Source organism: Hibiscus syriacus, unplaced genomic scaffold, assembly GCF_006381635.1.
Source record: "Hibiscus syriacus cultivar Baekdansim isolate YM2019G1 unplaced genomic scaffold, ASM638163v2 tig00112231_pilon, whole genome shotgun sequence".
Lineage (NCBI taxonomy): Eukaryota > Viridiplantae > Streptophyta > Magnoliopsida > Malvales > Malvaceae > Hibiscus > Hibiscus syriacus.
This window is the reverse complement of record NW_024063276.1, coordinates 214,408-229,519: the sequence shown is the minus strand read 5'-3', so window position 1 is coordinate 229,519 and position 15,112 is coordinate 214,408.

Sequence of the window (15,112 nt, the reverse complement as noted above, 5' to 3'; positions counted from 1 at the left end):
CTAGCTCCTCATCGTTGAGTTAAGCTAGACCGCAATTGATTATGAATTGATTTTTGAACCCAATATCCTCCGTCTTGGAGTTGATATTGACTTCGAAGATTTGATTGGATGATGGCTCCTCGCCATTGAGTTAAGCCAAAATACAGTCAGTTATGGATGTGCTTACGAGTAAAATATCCTTCGTCGTGAAGTTGAAACTAGGACTGAAAACTCTGACTAGAAACTAGATCCTCATCGTTGAGTTAAGTTAAAGTACAATTGATTCTAAATTGGTTTCCGAATCCAATATCCTCCGTCGTGGAGTTGAGATGAACTTCAAAGATTTGATTGGAAGATGGATCTCCCTACCGAGTTAAGATAAAATGTAGCCAGTTTTTGGATGAGCTTCTGGATCAAGTATACTTCGTCGTGAAGTTAAAACCTGAACTTGAAAGTTTTGGTTGATAGATATCTCTTCTCGACTTAAGCTATATTGTAAATGATTCCTTTAGGTGAAGGATTCTTTAGATGGGTCCCCTTCATGGGTTTAAGCCAGGCAAGATGAATCCCCTTCACAGTTTAAGTCAGTATTAATTCTTTGGATGATTCCCTTTAGTGGAAAAGCCAAGTAAAACGAATCCCCTCCATGATTTAAGTCAGCCTTGATTCTTGGGATGGCTCCCCTTTGTGGAAAATATAGGTAAGATGAATCATCTTCACGGTTTAAGCCAGTCTTGATTCTCTGGATGACTCCCCTTTGCGGGAAAGTCATGTGAGATGACTCCCCTTTACGGTTTAAGTTGGTCTTGATTCTTTGGATGACTCCCCTTAATAGGAAAGCCAGGTGAGATATTCTTCCGGTCAGATGTCCTCCATCATGGAGTTGAAATCTGGCTTGAAGTTGTCTTGAAAGATATAGCTAAAACATGGTTCCTCGTCGTTGAGTTAAGCCAAACCGCCATCGATTTTGAAGATACTTTCGAGTCAAGTATCATTCATTGTGAATTTGAAACTTGACTTGAAAGCTACAAAAATTATATATGTACAAAATGATGAATATGATGCTCTTAAGAATGTTTAAAATGTATGCGAAAATGTATTTACTTCATTTCTTTTTTTGTTTCTTGGACGAATTCTCATTCTTCGTCAGTTGGCCTTGTCCTTATAGTCAAGCATACCCCCACACTGACAGCATCATGGAAAATATATGATCTTTAAATATTTACTCACTCAATCTAGTGTTCTTGTACTCCTGATAGAATCAATTTTAATCCTAAGATTATTAAACACTTTTTGGTCTTGGTTTAGTCGAGGGAGCATGGCTCTGTTACATTTTGATTGACAATCAACTACTAGAACTAGTTAAATCATCATCGTAGTTGACACATCAATATTCTGTGAAAGGTATCTTTTCATGTCTCGAAAGCTCGAATGAAAACTTTTACAACCAAGTATACATCATCTAATGTCCTTAGTGCTTCTTGTGATTTCCCAAACTCTTGTACTTGCAGAGTACTTTGAATTACTCGTATGGGACTCTCGGCAGCAAGTTTATCTCTACTTTAAACGTCTTTGAATTATAAGAAAGTCCTCAATTACAACAGTAAACTCATGCTTGATATAACATCCTCGAGTACAACAGTAAACTCATGCTTGTTACTTGGAAGGGATCCAATAGTAAATTGACTTTTCTCGCCATCATAGGTGAGATCCTTTCCAACCAAATCATTATTGTATATCTCTTGCACCTTACCGGGCGACCATCTTCATAATAGAGAGACACTCATTCTTTAGGCTCAGACTTTATTGGAAAGTGCATCGGAAGGCACAAGTGACGATGAGATAGGGTTCTGGAGATGCTTCACTTCATTTTGATCTCTTCAGTCAATTCGAGTAAATATGACTTGTTTGAGAGATTTTTTTCTCAAAAGGTTTGGTGTAAAAATGATGTCATACCAATTAAAGAAAAATATTAGGTCACTGAATATCAAATAAGTGAATCACACAAGTTGACTTCAAAAATTGTAGCTCTTTTGACAAGTGTCAAGATTGATGGGTTAATTTGGGAAGGTGGTGTAGTGTGGTTTTGTTTTACGTTTTTGGTTTTCAACATCAAGGATTCATGCTTTTTGAATGTTTTTGGAATGACCTTCTAATGAGAAGCGGACAAAATAATGTCACTTAAACATTTCAATGCAAAACTTCATAGAGAATATTTATGTTTCAGTTCTCATGAATCTTCCATTTGTTCAAGTTTCATAGACTCCTTAAGCAGAGATAGTGGAGAAATATCGATCTAAAAACAAAATTCCTAGGTGCTTTTATGTAGTCGATTGTAATAGATGTTTCTTAACTCCCTTAGTCCACCTTTTATCAGAACTCAGTCTCAATTCACATTTATTTCAGGCCTTACCTCATTTATTTAAATATTACTTTGTTGAAGTCTGATGTCATTGTTTCTGAATTTGTTGAGAGATTCATCTCGACACATAGAGACTAGTGTCATGATCTGAATGCAATCGTATTCATAAAGTTAAGGCTATTTACATGTCCCATTACTTTAGCGGAATACCCTTAGATTCAAGTGTCAGAAAGTCTTCGACTTGACAACTCGAATGAAACTCACTTCATAAAGTTTAGACATTACCTTAATAGATGCTTCAGATATTACCTCTAAAGATTAACAGCTTAATACTTTCAGTGGAGTCCACCCCATCAATGTTAAACTAACTTGCATTAATTTCACATTATTCCTTGAGTTTTTTATTACAAGATTTTCTAAGCTCATCAAGAAGAATCTGTTATAGTCCGAGTCTTGGTAGAAGCTGAGAAATTTCATCCTTAGAGCTTAATTTCCAAGCAAATGATCTAAGTTAAATTCGTCTATTCCATTATTCTATTTCTGAAGATTGTGTGTCATCAGAGAACGTCCTTAACAAATATGCATGCTAATTAATCTTGCTTTCTCAAAGATGCCCATTTTGTCCGTTTCAACACTTACTTGAGTATCTCATGTCTTCATTGTGTTAGAGAAATCTTTCTTTGAGTCAATGGTAATTGAATCTCATTTCTTAGAGTTTTTATCTTGCCATATGTCAAAAGGCTATAACCTTGATTCACATATGCACTTCATTATATTTGATATTCACTAAATTTCAAAAAATGCTCAATTGCTCATAATATGAAAAACAAATGACATTTATTCAATGGAAAGAGTCCAGATAAAAAAAATAAGACAAATCCAAACAAGAAATATTATTTTCAAGCAACACAACTTCATGGGCGAGCTCCAGACCTATCACCCTTCCATTATGGCATTAATTCTTGCATCCTCTTAACTTAGAACTTTGCGCCACATTGGAGTTATTTGAATCTTTGAAATGAATGTGGTTTATGTCTTGTAACCTTTGAATGATCCTCTTAAACGCAAGGTAGATATTGATGGAATGCCTTGGGGTGCCACCATTGTATTTGCAATGTGCGCTCTTATCATACCACCTAGGATACATACGTTTTAGTGGATCCACTGGATAGGGAAATACCATATGTGTATCATAGATTTGTCGAAACAACTCTTGATTTGGGTTGTAATTATCATCAAAGCTTGCATTCCTGTTGTTTCTCAAGTACAACAGTAAACTCACGCTTCATGAGGGACCCGATAGTGAATGCATTTATCGTCATCACATGCTAAACACTTTCCGGCCAATACATTGCTGTAGGTATCTTGCACCTTACTAGATGACCATCTTCATATTAAGGAGAGATTGTATTGCTCATATGAAATTCTTCGCAACGTCAAGTTTTGTTTTGATAGGAACCACCTCAGGAGGCATAGGTGGTAGAAAGAGAAGAGATTGGAAACCTGGAGATGCCTCACATCATTTTAGATCCTTCAACCAAATTTCGAGAAACTATGTCAGAGCAATTAGAGCAAAGTATCAGTTCACTAAATATCAAATAGATAAATCATACAAGTTGTTTTCAAAAGTTATAGCCCTTTGAGAAGTGCCAAGATCCATGAGTGATATGAGAAGGCAATACGATTTGGTTTTGATTTTCATTATTTTCAGATAGGATGTAAATAAAATAGCGTAACTGATGCATTCCAATGTACGACCCTTTAGAGAGCATTTCTATTTCAGTTCTCAGGAATCCTCTATTTGTTTAATTTTTGCAGACTCCTTAAGCAGAGATAGCACTGAAATATCGATCTAAAAACAAAACCTCTGAGTGCTTTTATGTAGTCAACTATAACAGATGTTTCCTGACTCTCTTAGTCCATCTTTCATCGAAATTTAATTCATATCTACGTTTATTTCAGGCCTTATTACCTTTAAATTATACTTTGTTAAACTTGATGTCCTCGCTTTAGATTTTGCTAAGAGATTCATCTCGACACATAGATACTAGTGTCATGATCTAACGTACTCGTATTCATAAAGTTAAGGAACTTAACATTGCCCATTACTTTATCTAAATACCCTTACTTAAAGGATTCAAGTGTCAGAAAGTCTTTGAATTGATAAACTCAAATGAAACTCACTTCATAAAGCTCGGACATTACCACCATAGCTGCTTCAGACATTACCTCCGAAGATTAAAAGCCTACTACTTTCAGTAGAGAGCCCCCAACATTGTTAAAATTATCACATTAATTTTCCGATTTTGAGATTTCCTAAGTTTGTCAAGAAGAATTTGTTATAGTCTGAGTGTTAGTGAAAATCAGAAAATTTCATCTTTAGAGCTCAATTTATAAGACACTGATCTAAGTCAAAATTTTTATTCCACCATTCCACTTGTGAAAATTGTATATCGTCATAGAACGTCCTTAATAGACATGCAAACTAAATTGGTCTTGCAATGTCATATATCGAAGATGCCCTATATTGTCTACTTCCATACTTGTACGAGTGAGATAACATTTTTTTTCTTTTTCGGGTAAAAGATATGGATCTTGTTTTTTTAAAAGGAATTTGATCTTGGCATATGTCAAAAGGCTATAACCTAATTTCCCAAAATGTGCATTTAATTATACTTGATATTCAGTAAATTTCAAACAAGCATATAAAATGTTTAAGCATATAAAATATACATTCAAACAAGCATTGTTTCATAAACAACACAATTATGTCGTAATAATGATGATCTCTTCTTGTCTTATCCCAAGATACCATGTTCCTTGATTGTGACATTTACTTTTTGGATCCATCTCTAGTTGAACAAACATCTGCTTCTTGAGAGTTTTGAATTTCATCATAGAATTTTAGCTCCTTCCTATCCATTATGAGCTGGATAAAATCTTTAAACTCCGAGAAATCTTGCACTTCATGCCCTTCTTCATTGTGGTAACTACAGTGGTTATCATCTCCACTCCTTGATGTATCAAAAATGTGTTGTAAGAAACCCTATTTTTTCCATTTGTTTCTGTACCAAAGCCAAAGGGGACCTTATTTTAGAAACGTCAGTCTTAATTTTCTTGTCTTTATCTATAATAACTACATTAATCTCAGTCTCTTGATGATTAGGCAAAGGATTTTATGCAACATTTTGGGCTCCTGATTCGAAGTGGATCCAATTCTTGTTGCACATTTTATGCATGATCCTCTTGAATGTGAGGCAATTCTCAATAGTATGCCCCAGAACTACAACATTATATTCGTAGTGAGCGTTATCATCATACCATCTGGGGTATGAGGGTTTCATACGTTCCACCGGGTATGGTGACACTACTTGAGTGTCAAAGAGTTATTGATACAATTCCTTGTACGTCATGGGAATAGGATCGAAATACTCATTTTCTCTTTCTTTTCTAGGTTCCCTCGAATTTTGACTTAAAGTACCTGATGGTACAGCTGCAGTTGTTTTTAAGTTGGAGATTATAGCACCTTTGTTAGTCTTGTAGGTATTGATGTTATTAATCTCTCAATCTTTTCTTTTTCATAGTAGGTTTCTTTCTTGATTCCCCCCTTGATATTGCCTTATTTTATGGCCATTTCAATCATCTCCCTGGCCATAACTAAGTCAGAGAAATTTCCTAATGTGATTGCAACCAGGTGCCTGAAGTAAGGAGTCTTCAGGGTTTGCACGAAGAACTTTATGGTTTCCTTCTCCTCCAAGGGTGGTTGAACTTGCACAGCTAAATACTTCCATATCTGTGCATATTGTCTGACGCTCTCGTTATGATTTTTCTCCATGCTTTGTAGCGTGACTCGATCTTGTCTCATATAGTTTATATGCTTGTACTATTCCAAGAATGACTTGGCTAGATCTTTCGAGGTCTTGATATGAGATCGATTCAGCTGATTGTACCATCGGATGGCTGAACCAGATAGACTTTCCTGGAAGCAATGAATCAGGAGTTGGTCATTTCCTACATATATTCTTATCTTACGATAGAACACGGTAATGTGGGCAGAAGAGCAACTGTTCCCATTAAATTTCTCAAACTCAGGGATTTTGAATTTTGATGGGAGCACTAAATCCGGGACTAAACTCAGCTCTAGAGCCCAACTCCATAATAATCATTGTCCCCCTTAACCACCTTCATTTGGTCTTCCAGTAGTTTGATATTTTCTTCCATTTTCTTTGCCTTGTCTTCTTCATCAAAATCTGGTATATGGTAATCATCTAGATTATTCTCAAGGTTAGATATGAAATTCTGTACCTTCACAGCAGACGAGGTTTTCTCTTTTACAGTGGACGAGTCCCCTTGTAGTCCTGGAAGGATTTCGGGTGAGATAACCACCTGTGTGGTAGTGGCATAGCTATACCTTCATATGACCTGCCTCGGGAGTGCTTGCCTAATTTAGGCCAGATAGCCTGGCAACAATTTGATCAACCAATGATTCTTGGCTTTTAATGATCGTTTCCAATGTACATAGATTATTCTTGCTTATCTTTTCTTCTAACTCCCTTTGCAACCTCAACATGTTCTCTTCAAGTAGAGCAATTTTGGCTTCCATTTGTCTTTTATTTGTGCGGGTGTTGTAAGGATGATGTGTGTCTAGGGCTTGTGGAGGGATACCCGATGTTTGTTCCCTAGACATTTTTTTGCTAGTTAATGTGAATATAAAAAACATGAAAAATAAAAAATAAAATGCATGGCATGAAAATAATGTATGATGCATGAGAATTAGAGGCATTGATCCAGGAAATGTTTATGTCATTATAAATAATCTTTATTGAGATAAAAGTGTTTTATTATTTTTTTAAGAGACCAAAATATCTTAAAGGTACATTCTGACTAAGTCCTCTAAACCCCAAACAACCTCTAACAGGTTGACAAGTCTTTTTCCTTCATCTCCCACTGGTTGAATACCTTGTCGAACCACTCCCGCTTCCCTTGCTAAACCGTGTAAGTGACGAGCTACTTTTTGTACTTGTTTCAGGAAAACTCAGATAACTACTTCTCTAGCTTTCACCCTTTGATGGGCATGTTCCTAACGAAAATACCACTGAAATCTCCATAAAAGGTAACTATATGAAGCTCACTTGCTTCTTTCTAGAATCCGTCCACAATGGCCTCTAACTCAGCTATGGTTTTGCCATCCTGCTCTTGTTGTTTCTGCAGAGACTTCTCTAAATCAGTTACTTGGACCCTCAAACGCTTATTCCGATGCTGGTTGTCTAATAAACATCTCTGAGCGGTCTTTAGTTGTTATTTCAAGGTCTCTCTTTCATCTTGTCCTTCAAACTTCCTTTTCAGGCTGCTAGCTTCACTTTTCCAATACTTAGAAGTCCTTTTCATATTGAAATTGCTCTGGAATTGTTCTTGATATCATTTTCTCAAATCATCAAGCTCAAAACAAATTTTCTTCTGTTCCCTCTCTAACTTGTATGCTTGATCCTTCTGGGTATCAGCATCCAACTTCTACTAAAATCTTTCAGCCTCGAGTTCCCTTAGACTTTGTTTCAACTCTTTCTTTTCAACTTCAAACTCTTTCCTTGCTATCTCTAGCTCAGAGGGAACATACTTAAGATGTTCTTCCATGGTTTGAGTGTCTTCATGGTCTGGTACTGGGATGGTATCATTTTTCCTTAATTTCCACCATTCTAAATAGTCTGGAGTAAGCATGTCCTTATCGGCCACGACATTCAAACGAAACATTTTCTTCTATGACTCAGTTACTTCTTTGACCTTTTTCTTGTAGTTGTCCCCATGATATGCAAATTTCGATCCAGATATTCCATGTGTTATTGGGAAAAACTGGCGTGCCCCATATTGTCAAAGTTTCAAAAGTGGAGAGTATCCGACTCCTTCCCATAATCCAAATAATGTCATAGTTTATGAGTCCCCCTATTGGAAAAGAATATCAATATGGGTTAACTAGGGGGCTCTCCAGACAATATCCCTATCCTAAAAGTATATGAATACCTTCATCCACTTTTATTTTGGGATGTATTCTTTCCATTTCAGGGTGAGGAATTCCCCCAAAGGAGAGTAAGTGGTGTTAAATCGGCGGTAAGAAATATTATTAATCTTCCAAAAGTGACTATGGATCCAAACCTGGAGAAGTTGTGCACACTCTATAAATCTTCCTCCACTAGTCTTTCTAGATTGGTTGAGGGAGCGAAAAGTTTCAACTAAAATTATTGGTGCTGGATTTACTCGTTTCATGAGTTGTTCGAACAGTTCCACCACAGTTGCCTCTATGTATCCCAAAGTCTTTGGGAAGATGACCAAACCATAAATGCCCAGTGCAAAAAGGTCAATTGCCTTCCATTCATTGGGGTTATTCTTCATTAGTTGCTTGATACTACAAGAAAATATACCTTTAATGACACACGAACGATGACACACGCTAATTTATGACTTGCAAAAAATGCGTGTCATAAAAAATGTCATGTTTTTAAAATCTGAACGATTTATGACGTACAATAATGTGTGTCATATTTAATAGTCATAATCCAAAAAATTTATCAAAAACACAGAATACACTTTTAATTATGTGCCATCTGTAAAAGTCATCTTTTTATTTCCCCCCATTATTTTCATCCTTTCACGCTTCTAGTCTTGGCTTCTTCGATAATCAGTTCACGCACGCATATGCTTCCCCCCTTTTTTCTCTTTTTCCCTCCTAGATGGTGAGAAGAAAAAGATTGAAAAAAGGTTCAACATGGATATCATGCAAATAAATTATGTATAAGTTTGTAATTTGATCTTCTTTATTGAGTTTGTCCATTTTTTTGTCTTTTTTTCATCTCATTTCCTTGCCATGATAGCTTTCTTCTCTCTCTTTTTTCCCATTGAAGTCTGGTAATGTTTTCTCTTGTAACCAAAACCTTTTGAGAAAATTATCTACCCCTTGGTAGTCCCTTTTTTTGGCTTTAATCATCGGTTGTAAAATTAGCTTCTGAAGGAAATTTAAACTTTGGTGTACAAGCTATAAAAATGCTAATCTCGAAGATCTGGGGGAGCTAGGATCTAGTACATATGGTACTGTTTATCATGGAAAATGGTGGGGAACAGATGTTGCTATAAAGAGAATAAAAAAGAGTTGCTTTTCTGGGAGATCATCAGAAAAAGACCGACAGGTTGGTCTCCAGAGATATTTTTCTTTCTTTTCTCCCCTTGTCTTTTCAATTTGTGATCTTAAAAGTAGGAGAGCTTTTATTGAACTCATAAGAAGATTCATAATGAATTAGGGTTCATATTTGAAGATATATGTATGTATTAAACACTATACTAATTCATCTTGAAGGAAGTTTGTTGTGTTTCCATTTGTGCTAGTTATTCTATTATACAAATTTTGGCTGTCGGAAATTCTAAAGAGGAAAAACTAGAATATAGTTTGTTGGTTATATAGCTTGGGTAGTTCACTTGCATTTTGGGTTTCAATAAATAAATAATAAAGGGGATGCGAAATATTAGTATTTTTGTTATGTCATGGAAGTCAAATTCATGGGGTGTAACCTTGTTCATCTTCCTATTGGTTTATTTTCAGCCTTCTTTTCTTGAATTTTGTTAAAGTGTTATGTTCTTATTGCAATTGGAGATTTATAATCTTCTTTTTTTTATTTTCATAAGCTTATCAGTTCTTGAGTTAAAGTTGTTTTAGCAGCTATGATATTTATTACAAAAAATATTAGCTATGATATTTAAATTGTTCTGTTAATCACATGTTTTATCAAGAAAGGTTAGCCTGTATTTTTTCATCATTGCTTCAAATTTTAAATAGTCTTGGGAGGACATTAGAAGATGTCTTCTTTTTCTATCCTCTGGGGTGAGATTTGCTGTTGATTGAACAATATTAGGAAAAATTACTTAAATTTGAAAGAAACAACTGAAAATATACAAAGATTCTAGCCCTCTGGGTATTTTGTAGTTGTTAGATCTTTCAACCAATTTTGTAGTAATGTTCATATCAGTTTGAGTTATTTGCATACCCAAAGCTGATAAATGTTTGGCTGTACCAGATTCAAGACTTTTGGATAGAAGCACAGATCCTCTCAAATCTGCATCATCCAAATGTGGTCGTATTTTATGGAGTAGTACCAGATGGAAGTGGAGGAACATTGGCAACTGTAACTGAATATATGATAAATGGATCACTTAGGAACGTCTTAATCAAGAAGGAAATGTAATCTTGATTCTCTCTCTCAATTTTATCATCCTTCACTCATTAATAATGCATTTATTAGTTGTTTTTATACAGATCACTTGATATTCACAAAAGGCTCATAATTTCCATGGGTGCTGCTTTTGGCATGAAATAATTGCATTCCAAAAACATTGTTCATTTTGATCTGAAATGTGACAATTTTCTTGTCAATCTAAGGGACCCACAACGACCCATATACAAGGTACTCAATCTGTTAAAGACAAACACCGTTATTATGGGCATTATGATTTCAAGGTGCCTCACGTGATATTATAAACCATAAATGACCAGAAAGAAAAATTCTTAGTTCTGGTTAAGCCTAAAATTATTTCTAACCAAAGATGATTGGTGATCATATGTATAGAAAATAGAATTATATAATAACCTTAAACCTTCATGTTCCCCTCAAATTTAGTCTATATGTTGTAACTTATCAAGTTATCATGTTAGGAACTAGGACGACTTATGTCTCTGAAAGGTTTTCAATGGCTCTTAACTTGAATTATGGCTATTGCGTGTTGTTTCTGCAGATCAGAGATTTTAGATTATCAAAAATCAAGCTCATTACTCTAGTTTCTGGAGGTGTGCGAGGAACCCTGCCATGGATGGCGCTAGAACTGCTAAATGGTAGCAGCACCAAGGTTTCTGAAAAGGTCAGTAAAGCCATATTTAAGTATATATGTCTTGCCATTGGGAAGGGAAAAATGAGTACACGCTAAAGCCAAATTTATGAATATTTAATTTGATAGGTTGATGTATTCTCATATGGAATTTCAATGTGGGAAATCTTGACCGGAGAGGAGCCATATGTTGATATGCATTACGGTGCCATCATTGGTAAGATTTTGATTTACCAATATGCTAATATCCCTGGTTAGTGATTATGAATGGAAAATATACATGCATGGAAAAGTCATTGATGATCAATCAAATGTTGTTTCGTTGAAGATGAAGATCATAAAAGGTTTATGTGAGTTTTAGGGTATAAGACTACATTTGCTCTTACTTTGTAATAGTATAAAACAACATCCCAAACAACTCGTGTATAAATTGAAACCATATCAAAAACTGCATACACTTAACCATCTTTCCTTTCCAGTTTTTCACTCTGTCTGAAAGCTAAACAAAAGCCTTCTGTTTAATTACTGAATTATAACTGCAAGAGGGATCGTGAAGAACACGCTTCGACCTCCTATTCCAGAATGTTACCATCCTGATTAGAGGAAGCTAATGGAACAGTGCTGGTCTCATGATCCTGAATCCAGACCATCATTTACCGAGATAACAAAAAGGTTGTGATCCATGTCCATGTTGCTTAAGCCGAAGAGAGCTACTAATCAGGCGAAACCAACGAACTTGAAGTGCTGGTCAATAAGAATATAAGCAAACTTTTCTGATACACATCTGTCATATCATACATACACATTAGTCATACAACTATCATATGGACTTGAAGTAGGATGCTATTCTAAACAAATTAATGCAAGTACTTGTTAGCAAGACTAAAAACTGTGAATTCGTTCCGTGATAATGTATATAATTTATATGGGAATTTTTACTAATTAAATGTGTAAAATTTATTTTTTACATATGCTTCAAAGAATGCATATGTAAAATTAGTCATTTTAGTACTCTTTGATAGTTATATACTTCACTTTAAATAAGTATAAATTATATACTTATTTCATATTTTTTACTTAGGTTAGCGATGGGAAGGAAGGATACACGGATGATGAAATTGATGATATTCGCAAAGAATGGGTATCTTATGTGGCAAACTTTATTATGCCGTGATATTTTGTATCGACATATGATTTCAATATTTTTTTATAACTTAATGTGAATATATTGTATGCAAATGGATTGCTTATATATAATATGATATATATATTTAGTATTATGAGGCATTAAATGTGATTTAGTTTGATTATTTGTCAATCTACAATATAAATATATATATATATATATATATATATATATATATATATAATTTATGAAATATAATCACGACACACGAATGTGTGTCATCCTTTTTAATGACGTGTTCTTCAATGACCCGCAATGTAAGTCATACATGCGTGTCATAAATTTATGACACACAAATGTGTGTCATCTTCATTTATGATGGGGGCTTCAATGACGTTCAATGCTTGTCATAAATGAGCGTCATAAATGCGCGTCATAGATTTATGACACACAGTTGCGTGTCATCTGAGATTTATGTCAGTGGCTTCAATGACGCGCATTTGTGTTTCATCTGTACCCGTAGATGACGCGCAAGGAGCGTCATTAAAGGGGTTTTTTCTAGTAGTGTGATATGGATCCAAGCAATTCCTTCGCCACTACCTTTATGTTGAATCCGGTCAGTTACCCATTTCTCATCTACCCCCGCCACTTTTGCCAACCCGTTCTTGAAAGGTTGACTCTTGATGTGCTTGATGTAAACCCGATCCATTCTGATTCCTTCACAATGAAACAAAGTAGTATATTCCTCAAATGTGGGCACCATGTCTTCTTGGTTAAATGTGAAGCAGTTGTATCCCAGATTCCAAAATTGCAATAGGGCTCTGATTAGGGGCTCATCTGTTTTGACATAAAGTAGAAGTGTAATGTCACTGTACCACTGGTAGAACTTCCTTTTCTGGTCATTTTTCCAGCTATCCCAAATGCTTCTTAGTTCTTGAACATCATTCTGCTTTAGGCTGACGGAAGAATAGCCAACCAGATCTGACACATAGTTTTCTTACAGATTATCTCCCTTTTCTTTCTGAGTCTTTTCGAACCATAGTCGTACCTCGGCATTTTTACCTCTTGCATTACAACCCCTTTGTCCATTAATGCAGATTATTTATGTGTAACAAACACTTTTTTTGGATCAATTACCTCTTTTTATGATGCAAATATGAAAGAAAAATTAGTTAGTAAGACAAAAATAATAATGGAAAAAGTAAAAAAATGATAAACTGCATGATAAAAGTAAAAACATCCTAGGTTTTGAAATGTAGTTTTGGGGTGGGCTCTAATTCCCTGTGGGCTCTAATTCCCTGTAGTTTCTTTGTTTAAGTTCTAAAAAGGTACCTGAGTTCTCTTTGTTATTTCCCTCTTGGGTTTGCCAAACCCTCAGTCCTAAGCCCATTACAAGCTTATGTGGAACAAGTTAAACTTGAGAGGATGCATTCTTTTATGTCTAAATAGAGAATAAATTCACACGAAGACAAAAGGTATATGAATCCCAAAGGTTACCTGCTAGGCCTATACAGAGAATAAATTCCCACGAAGGTGTCGCTTTCACCTCCACCTAAGAAAAGGTTTAGAGCTCGGGTATAGAGCCTGAGATAAAAATGTTCAATAATATGTCCCTAGCAGAGTCACCAAACTGTCGTGGTCGTCTTTCGGGTGGGCCCGAAATTGGGCTTTGACTTAAATAAATGGGTTAGAGTCGCCAACGATCATTTATTTTTCAAAATAAAAGCTAGGTTGATCGGATACCTCGGTTTATTTTTTACCTGATCTGTGACTTACCAAAAATATGTCGGGTTTGGGAGTCGTTACAGTCAAGAAAGGATTAGCACCCTTGTACTGCCCTTTTGGTACTAATTTAATTTCCAGTTGTCTTAATTAATAAAATTGCAAGTTAAATTAGAAAGTAAAAATTTGATCTAAATTACTTACCTTTAATCGATTTAAAATATCCCTTGTTTATTTATGCTTTCTTTCGAATGTTATAAGTGATCTCTTGCTTCCATCTTACTTCTTTTTTTTCTTTACATGTACAAGATTTTATAACTTTCTGAACCTACTGTTTTTAGGTTGATTTAGAATTCTATCTCGACTGAAACATTTTTTTTTTTGCTATTTTTTTCCGAATGATTTGTGTTGTAGTTTTTGCTGGAACGAGGACTCTCTAAGAGTCCTCGGGCTAATTGACGTTTCCCACTGAACGTTCGACACTGAAACCCTAACATTTGGCCCATTTGGACCGTTGGATTGGTTCAGATCCAACGGATTTGGTGCTACGGCGCTGATAACCAAAAGATAAAACCCTAATTCGCTGGGTCAGGCGAGCTTGGGTCGGGTCGGGTTGGTTTGCTGGGTTCATGATCAGGTCGGCTTGCTGGGTTAGGCTTGCCCACCCGGTTGGGCTCTGTGCTGGGCTTCTTGGACTTGGACCTGGAATTTTGAACCAAAGAAAGAAAAAATAAAAATAAATAAATAAAAATAAATAAATAAAAATAAAAATTAAAAGAAAATGAATAAAATATTATAAATAATATATAATACTATACTATATAATATATAAATATATTTTTTAAAAACTATATAATATATACTTTCAAAATATTTTCAAAAACTATATATTATATATATTTTTTCAAAATGTTTTCAAAAACTATATATTATATATATTTTCAAAATATTTTCAAAAACTATACATTATATATGTTTTTAAAATGTTTTCAAAAACTATATATTATATATATTTTCAAAATATTTTTAAAAACTATATATTATATATATTTTTTCAAAAC